At 43.4% G+C, this 24,192-nt stretch overlaps 1 protein-coding gene across 3 annotated transcripts in view; it reads left to right on the top strand.

The window, feature by feature from the left end:
- The first annotated feature begins 1,230 nt into the window (after window positions 1-1,230).
- The window catches only part of TGFBR3 (transforming growth factor beta receptor 3), a 209,549-nt gene continuing 186,587 nt past the window's right edge, over window positions 1,231-24,192 (top strand). For all 3 annotated transcript variants that reach the window (XM_019957070.2, XM_019957069.2, XM_019957071.2), the window contains exon 1: window positions 1,231-1,529. The gene's annotated coding sequence lies outside the window, so the exon portion shown is untranslated. The remainder of the gene's footprint in view (window positions 1,530-24,192) is intronic.

Genomic DNA, 24,192 nt, shown 5'->3' on the forward strand with positions numbered 1-24,192 from the left:
CTCCAATTGAGTGAGTTCTCTATGTATAGGCACAAGATAAAAAAGAGGAGAAACACTTCCTCTTCTCCCAAAGTAGGAAAACCCAATAACTTTCCAAATAATAATATTGCAGAAGTAATAATATAAGAAACTTTCCCATTCTACTCTCTAGCGATTAAAAGCCTAGGACCATAACCTTTTAGAATTTGAAGAGGTCTCCTAGGCCAAGCTCTTCATTTAACAGAGGAGAAAACAGACTTGGAGAGTTTAAGCCCATAGTCCAAAGTTCCACATCTAGTCAAAGCGCAGAGTCAAGACAGGACGTCTGGTCTCTGAAACCTGTCTGCCTAGAGTCATTTCACCAGCCTCTTGGTAAAACAGTGTCCTTTGGTTTAAGAATATCTTTCAACAGAAAAACCAGGTGTAAAGAAGGAGTATCAAAGTGGTATTCTGATGACAGCGTTCATCAACTCTTGTAGCAGTCAGTTCAACCGGACTTGCACGCAGGAAGTTGCACGGCGTCAACACCTTCACTTACATCGTGTCAATCTAGGGATAATGCCAGTAATGCTGACCAAGCTCCTTTGTATTAATTTATCTAGTGAGCAGGGGGTATTGGCTGCGTTATGCACTTTCAGCTGTTAGGAGGAGGCAAGACCCACCATTAGAAAGCATCTTGATATATAGCAAGCAGGACTGCAGGTGGGAAAAACAAGCAAGGACAGAATGTGCGCGTGGGGGCCTTTGCTAGGGTGTAGGCAAGAGGTTTACCGGAGGTTTTAGAATTTTTATATCAAGACGGAGGGAACCAAATAACCCAACTCTTCCAGAGAGCTCTGAAAAGTTGGAAACACCTAGTTGGAGCATGGGAATCCCTGCAGCTCCCGTCCACGTTCCACCCCTGCTCCCTGCTCCCTGCCTCAATGTGGCTCTTCTCTGAGGACTGGGACCCCCTCCCTCACGGCCGATCGCCCCAACCTGGGCGCGCAGCACCCCAGCCGTTCCCGGTACTCCTTTCCTCTCCCTCCCTCCTCGGTCCGAAGGGAAACTCAGGCTCCGGCCGCGCTCGGGGTTCATCCATCAGCACGAGAGGAAAAGGGGGAGGAGAGAGGGGAGGCGGGCGGCGGGAGGAGGAGTTTCTCGGCGGCCCGGAGCTCCGGTGGGGACCGCGGAGGAGGAGCGCCCTTCCCCCCGCGCGCTGATTGCTGTGGCGTCCTGCCCATCCCCGCCCGCGTGTGTGAGGGGGAGCGAGTGCGCTGGGTCGGCCCGATGGGGGTAATCGAGGGTTTCGGGGACGCCGAGTGGCGCTTTCCTCTTCCTAGTGAGTGAGGGAGGGAAGTCGGCGGCTCTCGTGCCCGGCCACTTTCCCTGCGCTATTCCCTGAGCTCCCTGCAGGAGGAGAAAGTCCCCGGCGGGTCGGGATGGCGTAGTTGCGCCGCGGCGCAGCAGCTGCCGGAGCTCGCGGCCGCCGGGCGCTGGGCGGGGAAACTTTGCTCTGCTTTCCTGCAACTTGTGGCGGGTGGATCTCCGTTTGACACACTGCCTCCGAGGTACGTGCGGGCTCAGCCTAGCGGCGCTGCAGCCCGCGCCGGGACGCCTTTGGCCGCCAGGCTAGCCCAGCACCCGTGCCGGCCGAGGGCTCTCCAGGCTGCGCGGGGGCTGTAGGCGTTGCGCTAGGTTCCGCGCCTGTTTCCCGGCCGGGATCGCTCCGGCCGCCCGGACCCCTGGGCTTCTTGGGGGCGGCGTTGGTCGGTTGGTGTTTACGCTGTGAGGTGCACAGGGGAGCGGCCGTCCCGGGTGGGCAGCGCTCCGGGCGATGCGGTGTGCTGGGGAGGACATCTGCTCCGCGCCTGCCCTCACTCTTCCTTTCCGCGGTTTCTTCTGACCTCCGCGGGGCGCGCTGGCCACTTCCCACCAGGCGCGTGACACCGTCGGTGGGAAAGATTTGTTGTGGGTTTATACTCAATTGCCATTGCAGAGGCTGCGGCCCCGGCACTGGCGCACCAACAGGAGTTTCACTCCCCGCGGGCCGCGCCCTCAGGGTGCACTGCGGGCGGCGCCGAGCGCTGCAGCCCAGAGTCCCGCAGAGAATCCTCCCTCCAGCTTTAACTTGCTAGCCACCTTTCCCGGTTTATTTTGAAGGCTTCCCTTAGCATGTTCATTTGGTTAGAATAATCTGGAAACTCTTGGACTGTTGCTAGGAGAATCTTCTTGCAGTCTTGTTCTTATTAGGGCATTTGCTTCACTTCCCAGAATCATTTAGTGTAGGGAACCAGCTTGTCAAACTTGAATTACCTTGACAGTGTGTGTGTGTTAGTTGCTCATTCATGACCGACTCTGCGACCCCATGGACTGTAATGGACTGTGGCTAGCTCTCCAGGCTCCTCTGTCCATGGGATTCTCCAGGCAAGAATACTGGAGTGGGTTGCCATTCCCTTCTCCAGGGGATCTTCCCGACCTGGATTTCCTGCTTGGCAGGCAGTTTCTTTACCATCTGAGCCACCAATACTGGCTCCCACCTTGACCGAATAGAACTTAATGGATTTAGTGTCTACCAAAAAGAGCTGAGAGAAGAAAATCACTCTATTTCCTTAGCTGTGAAATGGGAATAATAATAGTATTGGCCTCAATGTTACTGTGAGGATTGAATGATTTAAAATATGTAAAGTACTAGAACAGTGCCTGTGCACCGCTATTAGCTGTGCTTGTCCTGAGCCCAGTGGAGACTGGACCGGAGCGTGGAGGGTAAGGGATGGTAGGAATGACAGACTAAGATGGGGAACCAGACTTTTTCTGAACTCTGCATCCCTTCCAAGAGAAATAAGCAATCGGTTTGGGAGGAGATAAGTCTCCCACAAGTAGCAAAGCACATGTCAAGACCTTTTAATTTTCCTGGAATAGTACTTTAGGTTGCAAACAGGTACTCCAGTGTGAAATTAGCTACTTTCTTTCCGGAAATAATAAAAGCTAACGTTTATTGGGCCCAAACTCTGTGCCAGACACTCTCCTAAATGCCTTATGGACACTTAATCGTTACACCAACTCTCTGGAAAAAACACTATTAATAGCCCTAATTTGCAGATAAGACACTAGAAGTTAGTTACTTGCCCAGGCTATTACACAACTGTTAGTTCTGTCTGATTCCAGAGCAAGCTTAGCCACTCAGCAGAGAGCAGCAAGTGCAGTCAGATTTGTGTGCGGTGAGTCTGGGCAGCTTTTCCCATCCTTCAACTTCCCACTGAGTTGAACACACATCTCTTGAAACACAAATCAGGTATCCGTGATTAATTTAGGTGATCTACCCATGGGGGTGCCAAATTTCAGCTTCTCTGAAACTGGCTCCAAGTAATTATAAATAGAACTCTGATTTATATTAATTAATTTAGATCTTTAAACTTCACTTCTCATATTAATTCTCTAGACATTGTTGGTCAGGGTTACTTGGCTTCCTTAGGAAACAGCTTGGGGTTGGCACAGGAGGCAGGGAAATAATTCTTACCCCCTTAAGGGCTATTAAAATGAAATTGATTTCATGCCATTGTGTCAGTTAAAGGATGTTGCTCTGTTTCTTGATGTTCTCTGCTTTTGGCTTCAATTCTGCATTGTTTAGTGTTTTCAAGGCTTCAGCATGTTTTCAGCCCTTCAGTTTCTCTTTGTCATTTGTCAACTTTAATTTTTCCTGTTTTGATGGAATCTGACCATTACATGGCACCTTTGCTTAACAACTGTTGACCCAGCTCATGTTTTTAAACATAAAAATCACCAACTTACTTTTGAACCCCAGCACTTCAAAGGCAACCCCTGGGGAATTCATTGTTATTTTGAGTATTAGCCAATAGGGGGAGCATAGCACACTATGTATTGATGTCTGTTAGGCACCTAAACCAGTTTTTTTTAGAGTATTCAGCATACATTTCAGGAATGGAAAATGTTGTGGCTTTATCTAGCAAAATAACCAACTTGCTTTCTGACTTGACTTTGGAGAACTGGGTTTAATTTCAACTGATGAGTGTAAGAATAACTTTGAGGACAGGGCCTATGTATTGGATATATGTCTAGAACTCTGTGGTGTATGGACAGATATTAAATACACACACAGTTTATTTCCATTTGTTTTCATTAAGAGGCATATGTAAAATAATTTTGTGTACTTTGAATAATATTTTAAACTATCTAGGGGAACTGGGAGTCCAGAGAGATACATTGTGAGTTCTTTTGTAATGAAGCTCATTTGTCTTTTGTAGAAGAGTGGATATAGTGAATTTGTTCTCAGGAAGGCTGGTGTTCTCACAATCCTGTCATTATCATTCTTCATTAACATCTGAGTGCAAGACAATAAGGAATTGTTAAATTGAGTTTCTATTCCAGAACATTCTTCAGAGGCTTATATTTTAGTATGATAATAGTTCAGAAATAACATGTTTGTTTAGTATAGATGCAGTGTGTCTACAGATAAATATATAAGCAATATTTAGGAATTAACATGCTTGGAAAAGCAGTTACACTAACTTTTTAAAAAAGTTTTTCATCTCTGCAATTTTGTAGGTCAGTTTCCTTTCTTGCTTCTTGAGTATCAGGTACTTTATTTCATTTACCAAGTTAGGGTCAAGTGGATTTTATTTTAAAGTAACTTTCAAACTTAGTCCTTTCTTTCTAAATCTCAGTACTGCAGTTACACTTCAGAGTAGCATTTTATTTAGTCTAGTTTTCCATGGTCTTTTAGTTTACTTATTCAGCAAACTTGTAGCAACTCCCAAGTCCCTAATAGGCTTAAGGTTACTGGTGTTGGAGTTAGCCAGTCCTCTGATAGCAGGATGCCTTAATGCTTCCTAAGGTTTAGGAAAGCCTGTTTGTTTGTTTTTTTTTAACCACCATTATTAACAAAATTGGTTTGCTTAAAGAGAAGTATTGTCCCATTCTTTTGAAGATTCAAAGGAATTAATCTTTCTTTTTGCATGCAAACTTGATTATATCTTGTAAAAGTCAAGTGATTCTTGCTTTTCTGAGGGCCTGCTCTGGGCCTAAGCACACAGAGAACTCAAATGTCCTTTGAGTACTAAGAAGGTGATCTCTGCAGACTCTTTAATACCTAACTGTTGACCAACTTCCCAGGATCATAAATTTGTGGAAATTTCTGACTTTACATTTTAAGCATAACAGGTAGAACCGTTAACATTTAGAGGATCACTGGTAAGTATCAACATTGCTGTAATATTTTTCCTGGATGAATTTGATCCGTGGTCATTTTAAATTACCCCTGTTCTTGATAATCCATTTTGAAACTGTATTTTTTTCTTCCCTCATTGCTGTTGGACAAAAACTAATTATAATTGTCAGGTTCATTAGTTAATGAGGACACTCTGGCTTTTCTCCTTTTTTTTTCTTTTAATTCAACAGTTATTTTATAAATGATTTTATCTCTGTTTCAGTCTCTCCACTGGAGCGTTTTGCTTATATTTTTAAACTTCTTTTGAAATTTTGAAACTTAAAATGTTAACTACATTTTGAACTTTGCATGATTCAAGTTAGATAGTGATTTGGGGGTCTTTAACTTAAGAGCAATCTTGTATTGTCTTTAGGAACATGGATAGTTTGGAATATAAAAGAGTGAATCTAGGGCATTTGAGGCTTCCACATCTTCAGAGTAACACTTGGAATGACAGCGTTGTCTTTTTGTAGCGTTTCATAAAGCACAAGCTATTGCTGATTTTTCGGTTTTTAGTCAAGCTGAAATAAATCACAGCTTCGAAGTGCCTTACAAAAAAGGATTTAGGTCCATTTCCTGGGCTCTGTCCATTTCTAGATTTCTTGTTTTATTTCTTTTGAAATAGCACATTTGTTTGTTAACTGACATTGAGATTTATTTTCTCTGTTTGCAAAGTTTTAAGATTTAGCACAGATTTTCGAGCCTCTTGCTTTCTTTTAGGAGGAAATTGTTTTTATTTCTCCACCAAGACGTGCAGTATTTAATGTTTGAAGCACCATTCTTAAATTTTCTGCATGGGGCCCCTCTCATTTGGACCTTCTTCTGCATGTTTTATTCTTCAGTTTTCTAGGTCAAACAACAAGACTTAGTAGGCTGACAACTAAAGGTATAAGGGATGGAGACCATATTTAAAATTGAGATTATCCCCCAAGGTCTGAAACATGGTCTCCAGAAGCACATCCTTAGGCTATTTTGTTAGTTCCTGCTTAAGATAATTAATTATAGAAAAAAAAAGGTTAAGTCTGTTGCTAGTGCTGGTGATTCCTTTAGCCTGACAAAGTTCATTTTTAAGATTTAATTTTAAATTGTTGCCACAGTAATAATTTAGAATCTAGTCTGAAGTGTCAGCTCTGTCTTCACTTTAAGAAAAAGGATGGTGATCCAGAGGCATATACTTTCCCTTAATTCTTGGACACTGGGCTCTGGGAGAAAGGGGACTTCAGGGTTGGGTACTTTTTGCAGAAGAAGGAAGAAGCACCTGCTTGTTTGTGCTTCCAAGCTCATAATTCATTTCCCTGGTACAGGCTGAAGGTCAGCTTTTTGTTTGAATTTGCCGATGGACCATTTGTAAAAACACATTTAAGTTGATTAGTCCCTGAAAAAAAATGATCTTTAGAAAACAATCTTTACAGATACTAGTCCTTGAGCTCTCCTGTGATCAGATTGCCCTGGGAAAAGGTCTGGAGTTTACAGATGTGATGACTAAGCACCAGTGATGGGTAAGAACACCAAGTGGACCAGGTGGACAGCCTAGCAGAACTTAGGGTTTCTGTTTTTTAATTCTGATTATACTATTTTATTAATGGAAACTTGATGAATACTTAATTCCATTTGGTGTGTGAAAAGATTCCCTTTTGGGAGTATAATTCCATTAGCATTTTTAGTGATTTATGTGTTTTGACATATGAAATTGTTCATTGGATGCAAAAATACACTGGTGGCTATTTGCAAATTTCATTTTATAATTAACTGCATGAGGATTGCTGGAATAGAATGTTGCTTTTTTTTTTTTTTTAATATTTGGAAGGTTATTTGAGGTGAAATATTTAGATTCCAATCTCAAGACCTTGTGTTCATGTGGTACCCTAAATACTTTTGTGTGATACTCCCCTGTGTTGTTTTGAGTTATCTCTTTTCTGGTATTTTTCTTTAAAACAAAATGTACTCAAACACAAAACTCTCCTTCTGAGTGTCCATAAAGAATAAATATCTCATTTTACTATATTACATTTTGTGCAATTGACTGGCAAATGAAATTCAACTTTGAGGGAAAGCACCATTGACTCATTACATACATTTTGCATCACTGCATGTAAGGTCTTCCCTATATGTGTGGGAGAAGTTTCTGATCTTCCAAATGGGTATGTTTACTATTGTTGGTCTCTATTTGTCAAATCCTTTCTGAGCAGACAGTCCTCTTAGTTTCTTATTTTTGTGTCTTTATAGAGATAGTTAGGGCTTCCTGGGTGGCTCAGTGGTAAAGAGCCAGTGCAGGAGATGCACAGAGATCTCTCCCTGGGTCGGAGAGATCCCCTGGAAAAGGAAATGGCAACCCATTCCAGTAGTCTTGCCTAGTGAATCCCACAGACAGAGGAGCCTGCAAGCTATAGTCCATGGCGTCACAAAGAGTCAGAAAAGACTTAATGACTAAACAACAACAACACAGCTACTTGCTGTATGTTTATAATGTGCCCTCTGAATCATGAAAAAATCCATAGCAGCTGCTTTGTTTTGAATCCATCATAATCATCCAGTACAAAGCTGTGCAGCCATTGGATGCATCATGTTTTTGACACAAGAGCCAGGAGAATGATGACCTACTTGATACATTTCATATTTTGGGGGGTACATATGCTTTTTTCAGTTTGTGGCCTCTTTATTTCATTTCTAGAATGGCTGCTGTCTAAGATATTGAAGGTTTTAATTTTATTCAGTGTGTGGGCAAACAGGGAGATTTCCCGTAGAAGCAGTTCTACCAAATTAAAAAAAAAAAACACTTCCAGAAAGTATCCTATATAGATACCTTGTTAGATAAGGCTTTGATGATGTTCAGATGGGAAATAACTGAACACAAAGCAGGCTTCCACTTAGCTTCATTGAATAGGGGGGCTAGGAGAGAGGGGGGAGTGTCTAATTTGTCAGGGGAAAATTCACTTTTGCATAATATAAGGCATTTAAATTTAAATTTTTTGGGGGGGATTAATATATATTTCTAGTAGTTACATAGGTAAGAGGTTTGCAAAAGAAATTTTGCTAAGGTTGAGATTCTGTAGTTGGCAACTCTTATGACCCTGAAGATCCTGTTCCCTGAAGCCAGGAAAAAGCAGTCTGTTTCCAATTATAAATCACAAAAATAGGGAAATTAGGCCAAGAAAAATGATCATTTTGGGGGTTGGGTTGATTTTTTTCAGAGGGTAAAGGAGAAAGGACCATAGGCGCACAGTAAAAAAAAAAAAATCTGCTATTCTGTTGGCTTTCAATTTTTTTTTTTTCAAGCAGTCTGTATTGGAAATTAAGAATAATTTTAGGTTTAAAGACATTTCCTCCTTCAGCTCCTTTTTGTTTCTCAGAGTGCAAATAGAGGAGCAGTTAGGCAGCTTCTGCTGACACTGAGGGGCTTGGTCCCCGTGTTTTGGGACCCAGCTGGTATTACTGGTAAAGCCTTTTCCTGTCTGAATGGTGCCAGATTATGGCTTTCCAGCATCATCCCAGCTGGTTGGGGCTATGGTTTATTTATTACACTTTATACTATGCTTTGTGGGCTTCTCTCCTGTCTCAAACTGTAAAGAATCTGCCTGCAATGGAGGAGATCCAAGTTCGACCCCTGGATGGGGAAGATCCCCTGGAGTGGGGAGTGGCAACCCACTCCAGTATTCCAGTATTCTTGCCTGGAGTATTCCCTGGACAGAGAAGCCTGGCCGGGCTACAGTGCAAGAGGTCGCAAAGAGTTTAACAGGACTGAGCCACTAACACTTTCACTTCTTTCTTTTCCCCATACTATGCTTTGAATGAAGATGTAGTCCCTACGGATTAGTATAAAGCTGCTCTGGGAGAAAGACTAGGTTTGCTAGTGTGAGAACAGTCGGAGGTGAGAAGCCTAACTGGGAGTTGGGTGACGTGTGAGTGAATCTATTGTCCTCAGCACTTGTCGGAAGCAACTAGCCTTTCTTAAATACAGCCTGCTGCTAGTTTCAGGATTAGTGGTCCCATGAGACCCAGGTGTTAACTAAGAAATCTCCTTTCTACTGCCAGAAGATCACCAACAGATCTTGGTTCCTATTTCTCACACCTTAAGCCTCCAGAGTGTTGAATAAAACTTTCCCGATGGTACAGAATCTTTCATAACAACGTCGTCCTTCGGGGCTAGTGGTGTTCAGCGATTGGCTCTTTTCTTCTCACCTCTGGCAAACTCCTCGGCCTGCAGCGGGCGGGCTCCCACGCCCACTGCACCGTCACCCCAGATGGGCGGGTGCCAGAGAAGGTGCGAAGTGCAAAATTCCGAGCTTGTTTTCAGTCAGCATCTTAAGTGTCCTCTCTCTGGTGCCTTACTCTCTCCCACGTTTTATTACCTTGGTTTCCTGGAACTACTTTGTCCTGGTTTCCCCCACTTCCTGCCCGATCTCTTCAGGTTTCCTTCTCAGTGCTTTTCTGTGTAGGTCGTTTTCCAGCTTCCATGTTTCCCTCCACTCCTCCATCATTCAATGGCTCATATTTTTCGGTCACAGTGGTCACCTAACTCCCAGTTTCATGCGTCTGTCTCCTTATTTCCAGCAATTACCTGGCTATTCTGTCAGTTTTTCTGTTAAAGCTAAGCCCCATGGCGGTCCAGTGGTTGAGACTTCCTGCTTCCATTGCAAAGGGTGTGGGTTCCATCCCTGTTTGGAGAACTAAGATACCAGATGCCCCTGGTATGCGTGCAGTCGCTCAGTCGTGTCAGACCCTTTGCAGTTTCATGGACTGTAGCCCGCCAGGCTCCTCTGTCCATGGAATTTTCCAGGCAAGAATACTGGAGTGGGTTGCCATTTCCTACTCCAGGGCATCTTCCCAACCCAGGGATTGAGCCTGTGTCTCTTTGCATTTCCTGTTTTGGCAGGCAGATTATTTACCACTGTGCCATCTGGGAAGACGTGACATGCCCCTGGAGAGGGCTGAAAAACAGAAGAAAACAACAACAATAAAACCAAAAAACTAAGTCCCAATCCCAGCATACAATTTCTCTGTGGTCCCCAGCCCCTAACTCCTGTATTTCACATGTCAGTAAGTGGCACCAGTTGCCAAGTTAGGATCCTCAGGCATACTCAACTTCCTTTTGCTTACCTCCTCCAGCCGACTCACACCAATCTCATGGTGTCTTACTTTTAGCAGATCTCAATTGGTATTTCAGAGAAGGCAATGGCACCCCACTCCAGTACTCTTGCCTGGAAAATGCCACGGATGGAGGAGCCTGGTAGGCTGCAGTCCATGGGGTCGTTAAGAGTCGGACCCGACTGAGCGACTTCCCTTTCACTTTTCACTCTCCTGCATTGGAGAAGGAAACGGCAACCCACTCCGGTGTTCTTGCCTGAAGAATCCCAGGGATGGGGGAGCCTGGTGGGCTTCCATCTATGGGGTCGCACAGAGTCGGACATGACTAAAACGACTTAGCAGGAGCAGCAGCAATTGGTATTTTCTTTATTTTCCCTGAGTTCCAGGAAACTTTATTTATGGACACAGACATTGGAATTTCATATAATTTCCAATGTATCATGATGTTTTATCATTCCTTTGACTTTTCTCCATCATTTTAACATGTAAACACCAATCTTAGCTCTACAATAGAGATTGGCTAACTAGGTCTATAGGTCAAGCCCTGCAATTGGCATGTTCTTCTCTATTTCCAAATCATCATCTCACCTGGATTATTACAGATGTATTCCAGTTGGTTTTCCTGGTTTCAGTATCTTTCTCTCAAATTGTTCGTCCATTATGATTGGTACCTTCTAAAATACAGATCTGTGTTTTCCTTTCTTTTATTTAAAATATCTGCTGTTCCATTATCCTTGGCAGGGGATGTCTGGTTACTCACAACGTAGCCCAGCCTACTTTTTAGCTATTTTCCTTCACTTCTCCCATGAACCTCACTGTGCTCCTACAAGACTCCTTATGTTTTCCAGAGCACACCCTGTGCTCTCATGCCCTGTTCCTTTAGTACTGGTCTTTTCTCTAGCATCCCCTCCTTTTCCTTCTTTCCAGTGGCCCCCTGTTTAACTCCATCATCACCTTCTCTGCTGAAGTTTCACGTGGCTCTTCCTGGCAGGTGGTTGATTGCTTCCTCCCTTTATTTCTCTTAGAGTCTTTCTCCTGCTGCCTCCTGAGAATTTACTTTCTTCCTCTCCAGACTTCCCTAGAGCAGGATTGAGTCTTCCCATCTTTGTAACCTGGGTGTGTGGCATGGGCATGGCCGTATATGTTGTCAAATGGAATTCTTCAACTTGGTTCCACTTCTGTTAAAGCTTGAGGGAAAGATCAAGTTTGCAGTTGATATGAATTGTAACTGTAGAAAAGACAAAGGAAATCAACTCAGAATCATGTAGTTTAGGATTAGATTGGGGCTTAGAAATAATCCTTTCCAAGCCCCTCTAAAGATGAGGACAGCCAGGTACAGAGAGCTTGGGTGGTCTGCCCAAGATTGCAGGGCGGGGAGCAGTGCTCCCCTCTGCCCCTCTCCAGGAGTCTCCACCCAGTAGCCAGAATGGCCCTGATAAAACCTAAGTCAGATGCTGTCATTTCTCTAATTAAAACACTCTTGTTCCTGTCTTTCTCAGCGTAAAACCCCCAATCCTTATAATGATCCATAAAGCCTTAACCAGCCCATGACTCCCTTGCCTGTTACCTCTTTGACTTCACCCTCTATTTTCTGGCCTGCTTACTCTACTCTAGCTACTTGACCTGCCTTCCCTTTCCCATACCAGACACACTCTGTCTCAGGGCCTTTGCATGTGCTGTTTTCGTTGCTTGTAATGTTTTTCTCCCAGATATCTACACTGTTCACTTCTTAGGGTTAGGGTTAGGTCCTTACTTGAAACAAACATGCACACAAACAAACCTTCCTGTCTTGCTTCTCTGTTTTATTGATTTTCTCAGCATTTATCTCTGCCTCATGTATAATTATATATCTTGTTTATAGTTTTGGTCTCCCCTGACTAGAATGTAAGCTCCACAATGTCAGGGATTTTTGTATATTTTATTCCCTTTTGAATCCCCACACAGACCTGGCACTGACTGAGCAGGCAAATAGATAAATATTTGTTGGATGAATATGTAAATGAGAGGAAGCAAGATTTGTGGTTTCTTGTAGATCCAGTTAAATGTACACTTATGGCATTGAAAAGGGAACACTATCAGGTATGTCTGGAGGGAGAATCTGATTTTTCAAAAATCCACATTCAAGACCTGTCAGACTAGAACACTGACCTCTTTAATTGTCTGACTTGAAGCAGTGACAGTGGGCTCTGCTCAGCCTTAAAGTGGTTTGGGAAGACTCCCATTTTACCTCTAACAGGCTAGGGCTTGCTGTGGTTTCTCTCTGCCTGTGGCTTGCCCTTTAACCCATGGGACTACGAAGATGAAAAGTAAACACGGCATTAAACAGAAGAGCTGGGGGAGAGGGTATGGGGGCAGAGGAGCAGAATTTCCTTGTGGCCCTGACATCTTCCTTGGCTCTGGGCCCATGCACAGGGCCTCTCACTGAACCTTCTAGAGTTGCTTCAGGTCTATGCCCTAAGGAATGGTCTTGAGACTGCCAGGCCAAACTCCTGAGTTTTGCTTTGATGTTCTAATTTCTTTGAAAAGAATTGTTTAGTTTAGACAAAAAAGACATTGGAGTATCAGATCAGATCAGTCGCTCAGTCGTGTCCAACTCTCTGCGACCCCATGAATCGCAGCACGCCAGGCCTCCCTGTCCATCACCAACTCCCGGAGTTCACTGAGACTCACGTCCATCGAGTCAGTGATGCCATCCAGCCATCTCATCCTCTGTTGTCCCCTTCTCCTCCTGCACCCAATCCCTCCCAGCGTCAGAGTCTTTTCCAATGAGTCAACTCTTCGCATGAGGTGGCCAAAGTACTGGAGTTTCAGCTTTAGCATCATTCCTTCCAAAGAAATCCCAGGGCTGATCTCCTTCAGAATGGACTGGTTGGATCTCCTTGAAAAAATTAAATTACTGTCTTAATTTTGAAGAAAGGTTTTAACCCTTTTCAGGACAGCAGTTGAAATTACCATTTGCACGCTTCCCTAGTGGTCCAGTGGTTAAGACTGCGCTTCTACTGCAGAAGGCACCAGTTCTATCCCTCATTAGGGACATTCTGCATGCTGTGCAGTGTGGCCAAAAAGAAAAAAAACAAAAAAGAAATTACTACTTGCTTTTGTCAGTAGTGCTGGTTGCGGGTATGGTCCTTTGAAACCGATGACATAAACCCAAGGGGTAGTAAATTCTGTTTCTGAAGAAGCATCCAATTCTTGGGGTAGGGGGTTGGGTTGAGTATAGAGCTAATTTATATTAATGTAACAGTCATTTTAGAGTTACTTACCTCTCTCTCTTTTTGTGATAACATCAGTATGGTTTCTACAGAGCCCGCCTCATCAGGACAGGAAGCTCAGCCAAGGAAGTCAAAGGCTTAGAAGGGTGTTATTGGCCCTATACAAAGCTGTAGCATAATTTAACCCTGGGATTCAAAACCATCAAAATTGAAAGTAAATTGTCTTGAATGGAGCTGTTGTCAGTGACCTAGTTAAAAATCAAAGCTACCGTTTCCTGAACACTAAGAGCATATGAGCTCTCTGAATAGTGCCTAGTACATGGTTGTTGTTTACTTGCTAAGGTACATTCAACTTTTTGTGACCCATGGACTGTAGTCCACCAGGCTTGTCTGTCCATGGCATTTCCCAGGCAAAAATACTGGAGTGGGTTGCCATTTCTTTCTCCAGGGGATCTTTCTGACCCAGGGATTGAACTTGTGTTTCCTGTGTCTCCTGCATTGGCAGGTGAATTCTTTACCGCTAAGCCACCAGGGAAACTCTGGTACATGGTGCTGGTGCTGCTAAGTTGCTTCAGTCGTGTCCACCTCTGTGCGAGCTCATGGACTGTAGCCCACCACATTTCTCTGTCCATGGGATTCTCCTGGCAAGAATACTGGAATAGGTTTCCATGCCCTCTTCCAGTGGATCTTCCCAATCCAAGGATTGAACCTGCATTTCTTAGGTCTCTTGCATTGGTAGACGGGTTCTTTACCATTAGTGACATCTGATAATTGGTTCAGTTCAGTTCAGTTCAGTCGCTCAGTTGTGTCCGACTCTTTGTGACCCCGTGAATTGCAGCATGCCAGGCCTCCCTGTCCATCACCAACTCCTGGAGTTCGCTCAGACTCACGTCCATCGAGTCAGTGATGCCATCCAGCCATCTCATCCTCTGTCATCCCCTTCTCCTCTTGCCCTCAATCCCTCTCAGCATCAGAGTCTTTTCCAATGAGTCAACTCTTCGCATGAGGTGGCCAAAGTACTGGAGTTTCAGCTTCAGCATCCTTCCTTCCAAAGAAATCCCAGGGCTGATCTCCTTCAGAATGGACTGGTTGGATCTCCTTGCAGTCCAAGGGACTCTCAAGAGTCTTCTCCAACACCATAGTTCAAAAGCATCAATTCTTCAGCACTCAGCCTTCTTCACAGTCCAACTCTCACATCCATACATGACCACAGGAAAAACCATGGCCTTGACTAAACGGGCCTTTGTTGGCAAAGTAATGTCTCTGCTTTTGAATATGCTATCTCGGTTGGTCATAACTTTCCTTCCAAGGAGTAAGTGTCTTTTAATTTCATGGCTGCACTCACCATCTGCAGTGATTTTGGAGCCCAGAAAAATACAGTCTGACACTGTTTCCACTGTTTCCCCTTCTATTTCCCATGAAGTGATGGGACCAGATGCCATGATCTTCGTTTTCTGAATGTTGAGTTTTAAGCCAACTTTTTCACTCTCCTCTTTCACCTTCATCAAGAGGCTTTTTAGTTCCTCTTCACTTTCTGCCATAAGGGTGGTGTCATCTGCTTATCTGAGGTTATTGATATTTCTCCCGGCAATCTTGATTCCAGCTTGTGCTTCTTCCAGCCCAGCGTTTCTCATAATGTACTCTGCATATAAGTTAAATAAGCAGGGTGACAATATACAGCCTTGACGTACTCCTTTTCCTATTTGGAACCAGTCTGTTGTTCCATGTCTAGTTCTAACTGTTGGAGGTCAGATGCTCTGGTATTCCCATCTCTTTCAGAATTTCCACAGTTTATTGTGATCCACACAGTCAAAGGCTTTGACATAGTCAATAAAACAGAAATATATGTTTTTCTGGAACTCTCTTGCTTTTTTGATGATCCAGCGAATGTTGGCAATTCTGGTACTTGGTAGGTGGTAATAAATAATGAATGAATGAAATAAACTGCTGATTGAGCCTCGCCTCCATGGTTACAAAACAAAATAACTTCTCCCTTATGTCAGATCTAATCAGGCTGCCACTATCAGAAAGTGATTGTGTGGGACTTGGTTGGTGTCCACAATAGACAAGCTCCTGTTTGGTGGTGAAGATCATAGGCTGTGGAATCAGACAGACCTGGGCTCAAATCCTGGTGTCAGGATTTACTAGCTTGGGGGTAGTTTAGCATCTTAAGCCTCACTTGTATCGCTATAAAATGAAGTTAAAGAAATCTGTCTCCTTGGGTTTTTGAGAGGTTGAAATGAGAAATTATGAAAAACAGAGTAGGTGCCCCATAGATGGTAACTGAGACATTTTGCAGGGTCCAAAGAAGGTGGCAGGGTGTTAGCCTCTAATAGGAAGGCGAATGTTGTAGAATCACACGAATGACCACAGAATAATTACAAAGCAGCCTGTGGACAAGTCTTGGCTGTGCTACTAACTAGCTGTGTATCAGTGGACCAGTCATTGAGCCTTTTTAATTCTTGGTTTGCTAATCTGCAAAATTAAAGGGTTGGAGTAAATGTTATCTATTTCTAACATTCTGAGTTGGTTCTAAGTAGAGGATAACATGGAACAAATTATACACAAAATGTTAAGGAAACAGTGTTTACAGAGGGATGGGAGTAATCAGAAGTGACTTTTGAAATGAGGTGAGGAGAACAAGTAGAATTCATGGAGTTTGAGGAGTAGAATAAAAATGGCAATTTTGATGAAATAGGCAGATCTGACAAAATTCAGGTTTTGTGATTTCTTGCCTTGCTTAGAAGATAATTTAAATATTTTTTGTTTATATAAGTTGTGTGTTAAAAAATGTAGTATCAATACTTTATTTACACTTACATTGTCAAGTTGAATGTTTTTCTAGGATAATACTTCGCAGTTTTGTTGTCATTCCTGCTAGCTACTCCATGATCGTGTGTTTCACATTTGCACAAGTGTATTTGAAGTCTCATTTTATAGGAGAGATTCAGGATTAGTTTTTAGCTCTTATAATGACAATTATAAGTAAGGTAGAGAATAAAATATTTTCTTGTTTAATCTCTTCATATTAAAGATGAAAAGTTAAAGCCCAGAATGAAGTGACTTGTCTGAGCTTGTAAAATGTGTAGATATCCAAATTCTTGCCTCTGCTGTTCCTTTGAGGCTGCCTGAGGTATAGGGTCTTTCTTAAAATACAATTCTTAATAGAAAGTGAAAGAAAGTGTGAAAGTGTTAGTTGCTCACTCATGTCCGACTCTTTACGACCCCCTGGACTGTAGCCCGCTAGACTCCTCTGTCCATGTAATACTCCAGGCAAGAATACTGGATGCGTAGCCATTCCCTTCTCCAGGGGATCTTCCCAACCCAGGGATCCAACTCAAGGCTCCTCCACTGCAGACAGGTTCTTTATTGTCTGAGCCACCAGGGAAACCATTCATTTATTATTGAGAGATGTTCTGATAACTCACTTTCTTTTCATACTACTTTTAATTGTAATGTACAAGATAGTATTTTATACTTGAGATCCATATGGTACCTTCACTGCTTGCCTTCTATATGCTAAGTGAGCCAGGGCAACTGTCATCCCTCTTTCTGAAATGAACAGATGAGTAGGAAAGCCACACCTGGAAGGAAGTAATTACATGGAGATTTACTTTGGGGGTGGACTGCACTATATTCTAGGTGTCCAAGTTTAATTTCAAGAGAATCAGAGGAGGCTTCCTTAAAGAAGTAATGCTTATACAGAGACCTGAAGCCTTGAAGATGTTAGAAATTGGCCATGTTAGATGTTAGAAATTTGGAGAAGGCAATGGCAACCCACTCCAGTACGCTTGCCTGGAAAATCCCATGGATGGAGGAGCCTGGTGGGCTGCAGTCCATGGGGTCACTAGGAGTCGGACACGACTGACCGACTTCACTTTCACTTTCATGCATTGGAGAAGAAAATGGCAACCCACTCCAATATTCTTGCCTGGAGGATCCCAGGGACGGGGGAGCCTGATGGGCTGCCATCTATGGGGTCACACAGAGTCGGACACGACTGAAGCGACTTAGCAGCAGATGTTAGAAATTAGGGGAACCATGGCGGGTCATTGAATTCCAATACAGTGAAGGTCACTTCTGGAAGCAAGGACTTGACCCTTTTGTAGAACTAAATTAAGGCGAGTGTGGATGGAGCATGCAGAGGATGAGGTGGGACTAAGTTGGCAACATCCAGCAACCACGCAAAGTGTTTTGGTCTTTATCCTGACAGCAGTGGGCAACCATCAAAGGGTTTTAATTCTTAATGTTTCACAAGCCTGGGTTGCTGAACCCTTTTACCAAATAATATCAGTTAAGTAATAGAAATGTATCTGTTGAGGGATTATCCCCACCCAAGAGAAAGAATTTTATCTTGGAAGCCAGTGAGAGAAATAAAAAAATGTGCTTAATTGTGATTAGCAAAATAGCCTTATTGCTGGAGTGTTTATCCTGAATTCATATATTTGCAGAATCCCTGCATATAAAGATGTGAATCAAATGTTTTGGTAAATTAATATATGTTGTACAAAATAGTCTGTTGGAGGTCTAGGAGATGTAGCGCTTTTTATTTATTTTTTGGCCATGCCACACAGCATGTGAAATGTTAGTTCCCTGACTAGGGATCAAACCCATGCTGCCTGCAGTGGAAGTGTGGGGTCTTGGCCCTTCAACTGCCAGAGAAGTCCCATCCCAAAGCTTTTTTAAATGATTTGGTGCAAGCTAGGACCTGAGAATATTCAGCTGTGGTGCTTTGACTGGAATGATTGCCACTTTGTGATTTAATAAAGCCTTTTGGTGAACTGTGGTGTTGGGGAAGACTCTTGAGAGTCCCTTGGACTGCAGGGAGATCCAACCAGTCCATCCTGAAGGAGATCAGCCCTGGGATTTCTTTGGAAGGAATGATGCTAAAGCTGAAACTCCAGTACTTTGGCCACCTCATGCGAAGAGTTGACTCATTGGAAAAGACTCTAATGCTGGGAGGGATTGGGGGCAGGAGGAGAAGGGGATGACAGAGAATGAGATGGCTGGATGGCATCACTGATTCGATGGACACGAGTCTCAGTGAACTCTGGGAGTTTGTGATGGACAGGGAGGCCTGGTGTGCTGTGATTCATGGGGTCGCAAAGAGTCGGACACGACTGAGCGACTGATCTGATCTGATCTTTGGTGATAGCTGTTTCTTCCCTCTAGGCATCTGGGTTAGTTTGGTGGCAGTGCCAGGCTGAGCTCCAAAGCCCCCTGGCTAAACCCCTGAAGCTAATTTGGGAATCCTGTGGTAGAACTGAGGAGGGCCATGCAGCCAGATCTTTGTAACTCATACAAGAGCTGTTGAGGCAGTAGCTTTACTGCCTTTTTGGAACAGCATTGCAATATGATAACTGTCTTTAGGACATTTGTATTAGGTTTAGAATCATTACTTTTTGGTGATGGAGGGAATTTCTGAAATTCTAGGTGACAAAGTCTAATCCCAAAATTAATATAAACTTTGATGTAAACTGCTGTTTATATTATACTGTGACTGGTAGTTTGCCTTTTTTTAAAAGACGATGTATTTTAACTATAAAAACTTCAATGACTATTACTTTTTTAAAAAAGTACTGGATGGAAAAAAAATGTATTATGTGGGCCAGATATTGTTTTAGGTACCATGCCCATATTCTGTCTCATATGTTACAATCAAAATATCATTCCTATTTTGCAGATGAGGGGGTGATGGAGGCTAAATGACTGGTCCAACGTAATACATCTGGGTAAGCCAGATTTGGAACCCCCAAGAATAGTTCTCTGTGAATTCTAGCTTAAAATTATAAGCAACTGAAATCTTTAGATGCAGAAATATTAAATGTGAAAGGTAGTTCTTGGAATACTGCAAGGGTGAATTAAAAATATCAGTCCTAGTTTATTTGAACTTGAACAAAACCTGGTCTTTTACAACCTCGTGAGATGTATCCAGGCCCACCCTCCTCTTTATGCTGTATTTTGCTTGGGCAGTGAGATCTCTTGTGCTTGGGATAGACAGAGGGCTCTTAAGGACTGACTGAAGGTCAGTCCCTAGGAAATTAAGGTTGCTGGGGCGAGAGATGTGTTGGTTACACTCTTAGCCAGGAGTGAGGGTAGACCAGGCCCTGGAGGGGTAGAGGAGAACAGAGCCCAGCTTCTCTGTACTTCTTGTGCCCTCTGTGCAGCCTGCCTTCTTTTAATGGGTCTGGCTGCACGGGTGCAGGAGGGCCTAGAGGAGCTATCCCACGTTGAAGGTCAGGAAGGGTGGCGGTGACGAGATACCCCTCGTCCAAGGTAAGGAGCAATGGCTGCGCTTTGCTGGAGCAGCCCTGAAGAGATACCCCACGCCCAAGAGAAACCCAAGTAAGATGGTAGGTGTTGCAAGAGGGCATCAGAGGGCAAACACACTGAAACCATACTCACAGAAAACTAGTCAATCTAATCACACTAGGACCACAGCCTTGTCTAACTCAATGAAACTAAGCCATGCCCGTGGGGCAACCCAAGATGGGCGGATCATGGTGGAGACATCTGACAGAATGTGGTCCACTGGAGGAGGGAATGGCAAACCACTTCAGTATTCTTGCCTTGAGAACCCCATGAACAGTATGAAAAGGCAAAATGATAGGATACTGAAAGAGGAACTCCCCAGGTCAGTAGGTGCCCAATATGCTACTGGAGATCAGTGGAGAAATAACTCCAGAAAGAATGAAGGGATGGAGCCAAAGCAAAAAGAATACCCAGCTGTGGATGTGACTGGTGATAGAAGCAAGGTCCGATGCTGTAAAGAGCAATATTGCATAGGAACCTGGAATGTCAGGTCCATGAATCAAGGCAAATTGGAAGTGGTCAAACAAGAGATGGCAAGAGTGAATGTCGACATTCTAGGAATCAGCGAACTGAAATGGACTGGAATGGGTGAATTTAACTCAGATGACCATTATATCTACTACTGCAGGCAGGAATCCCTCAGAAGAAATGGAGTGGCCATCACAGTCAACAAAAGAGTCCGAATGCAGTACTCGGATGCAATCTCAAAAACGACAGAATGATCTCTGTTCGTTTCCAAGGCAAACCATTCAATATCACAGTAATCCAAGTCTATGCCCCAACCAGTAACGCTGAAGAAGCTGAAGTTGAACGGTTCTATGAAGACCTATAAGACCTTTTAGAACTAACACCCAAAAAAGATGTCCTTTTCATTATAGGGGACTGGAATGCAAAAGTAGGAAGTCAAGAAACACCTGGAGTAACAGGCAAATTTGGCCTTGGAATATGGAATGAAGCAGGGCAAAGACTAATAGAGTTTTGCCAAGAAAATGCACTGGTCATAATAAACACCCTCTTCCAACATCACAAGAGAAGACTCTATTCATGGACATTACCAGATGGTCAACACCGAAATCAAATTGATTATATTCTTTGCAGCCAAAGATGGAGAAGCTCTATACAGTCAGCAGAAAAAAGACCAGGAGCTGACTGTGGCTCAGAGCATGAACTCCTTATTGCCAAATTCAGACTTAAATTGAAGAAAGTAGGGAAAACCACTAGACCATTCAGGTATGACCTAAATCAAATCCCTTATGATTATACAGTGGAAGTGAGAAATAGATTTAAGGGCCTAGATCTGATAGATAGAGTGCCTGATGAACTATGGAACGAGGTTTGTAACATTGTACAGGAGACAGGGATCAAGACCATCCCCATGGAAAAGAAATGCAAAAAAGCAAAATGGCTGTCTGGGGAGGCCTTACAAATAGCTGTGAAAAGAAGAGAAGCGAAAACCAAAGAAGGCAAGGAAAGATATAAACATCTGAATGCAGAGTTCCAAAGAATAGCAAGAAGAGATAAGAAAGTCTTCCTCAGCGATCAATGCAAAGAAATAGAGGAAAACAACAAAATGGGAAAGACTAGAGATCTCTTCAAGAAAATTAGAGATACCAAGGGAACATTTCATGCAAAGATGGGCTCGATAAAGGACAGAAATGGTATGGACCTAACAGAAGCAGAAGATATTAAGAAGAGATGGCAAGAATACACAGAAGAACTGTACAAAAAAGATCTTCACGTCCCAGATAATCATGATGGTGTGATCACTGACCTAGAGCCAGACATCCTGGAATGTGAAGTCAAGTGGGCCTTGGAAAGCATCACTACAAACAAAGCTAGTGGAGGTGATGGAATTCCAGTTGAGCTATTCCAAATCCTGAGAGATGATGCTATGAAAGTGTTGCATTCAATATGCCAGCAAATGTGGAAAACTCAGCAGTGGCCACAGGACTGGAAAAGGTCAGTTTTCATTCCAATCCCAACGAAAGGCAATGCCAAAGAATGCTCAAACTACCGCACAGTGCACTCATCTCACACGCTAGTAAAGTAATGCTCAAAATTCTCCAAGCCAGGCTTCAGCAATATGTGAGCCATGAACTTCCTGATGTTCAAGCTGGTTTTAGAAAAAGCAGAGGAACCAGAGATCAAATTGCAAACATCTGCTGGATCATGGAAAAACCAAGAGAGTTCCAGAAAAACATCTATTTCTGCTTTATAGACTATGCCAAAGCCTTTGACTGTGTGGATCACAATAAACGGTGGAAAATTCTGAAAGAGATGGGAATACCAGACCACCTGACCTGCCTCTTGAGAAATCTGTATGCAGGTCAGGAAGCAACAGTTAGAACTGGACATGGAACAACAGACTGGTTCCAAATAGGAAAATGAGTACGTCAAGGCTGTATATTGTCACCCTGCTTATTTAACTTCTATGCACAGTACATCATGAGAAACGCTGGACTGGAAGAAACACAAGCTGGAATCAAGATTGCCGGGAGAAATATCAATAACCTCAGATATGCAGATGACACCACCCTTATGGCAGAAAGTGAAGAGGAACTCAAAAGCCTCTTGATGAAAGTGAAAGTGGAGAGTGAAAAAGTTGGCTTAAAGCTCAACATTCAGAAAACAAAGATCATGGCATCCGGTCCCATCACTTCATGGGAAATAGATGGGGAAACAGTGGAAACAGTGTCAGGCTTTATTTTTCTGGGCTCCAAAATCACTGCAGATAGTGACTTCAGCCATGAAATTAAAAGACGATTACTCCTTGGAAGAAAAGTTATGACCAACCTGGATAGCATATTCAAAAGCAGAGACACTACTTTGCCAACAAAGGTTCGTCTAGTCAAGGCCATGGTTTTTCCTGTGGTCATGTATGGATGTGAGAGTTGGACTGTGAAGAAGGCTGAGTGCCGAAGAATTGATGCTTTTGAACTGTGGTGTTGGAGAAGACTCTTGAGAGTCCCTTGGACTGCAAGGAGATCCAGCCAGTCCATTCTGAAGGAGATCAGCCCTGGGATTTCTTTGGAAGGAATGATGCTAAAGCTGAAACTCCAGTACTTTGGCCACCTCATGCGAAGAGTTGACTCATTGGAAAAGACTCTGATGCTGGGAGGGATTGGGGGCAGGAGGAGAAGGGGACGACAGAGGATGAGATGGCTGGATGGCATCACTGACTCGATGGACGTGAGTCTCAGTGAACTCCAGGAGTTGGTGATGGACAGGGAGGCCTAGCGTGCTGTGATTCATGGGGTCGCAAAGAGTCGGACATGATGAGTGACTGATCTGATCTGATCTGATGTAGAATTCCTACCTACAAGTATAGGTAGCTCAAGAGTGAAGTGAAAAGTAAAAGTGCTAGTTGCTCAGTTGGGTCCAACTCTTTAGGACCCTATGGACTGTAGCCTACCAGGCTCCTCTGTCCATGGAATTCTCCAGGCAAGAATACTGGGTTGGATAGCCATTCCTTCTCCAGGAGATCTTCCTGACCCAGGGGTCGAACCTACATCTCCTGCATTAGCAGGCAGGTTCTGTACTGTCTGAACCACCAGGGAAGCCCAGGTAACTCAAGAGTGATCCTTCTTTTTTCCTTTCCACTGGCAGGCACAGAATATTGAGACTTTACGTAATCTTAGGCTCCAGGATAATAATTCCCTTTGGTAGAAACAAGCTGCTAATGATAAGTAATACAGCTTTTGTGCTGTTGCATGTACAATTTCATTTGATTCCTTGTTACCACACTTTGATGTAGGTAAGGTTAGTTTCAGTTCGGTTCAGTCGCTCAGTCATGTCCGACTCTTTGTGACCCCATGGACTGTAGCATGCCAGACTTCCCTGTCCATCACCAACTCCTGGAACTTGCTCAAACTCATATCCATTGAGTCAGTGATGCCATCCAACCATCTCATCCTCTGTCATCCTCTTCTCTTCCTGCCTTCAATCTATCCCAGCATCAGGGTCTTTTCCAATACGTCAGTTCTTCACATCAGGTGGCCAAAGTATTGCAGTTTCAGCTTCAGCATCAGTCCTTCCAATGAATATTCAGGACTGATTTCCTTTAGGATTGATTGGTTTGATCTCCTTGCAGTCCAAGGGACTCTTAAGAGTCTTCTCCAATGCCACAGTTCAAAAGCATCATTTCTTCAGTGCTCAGCTTTCTTTAGTTTATTTTCTTACAAATGAAGAAACTGAGGTTCCATTCTAATCTAAACCACCTTTCTTGTCTGACTGTTATCAGAGTTTTAACTGATCATCTTAGCACTCTGGGCTCCCTTGGTGTGTTCCCCACATGGTACCCAGAAAAGTCTTTATTTATTTTTAATTAATTTTTTTCCGTTTTATTGAGATATAATTCACACATAACATTGCATAAAATACAACATAATGATTTGTATA

Source organism: Bos indicus, chromosome 3 (assembly GCF_029378745.1).
Source record: "Bos indicus isolate NIAB-ARS_2022 breed Sahiwal x Tharparkar chromosome 3, NIAB-ARS_B.indTharparkar_mat_pri_1.0, whole genome shotgun sequence".
Lineage (NCBI taxonomy): Eukaryota > Metazoa > Chordata > Mammalia > Artiodactyla > Bovidae > Bos > Bos indicus.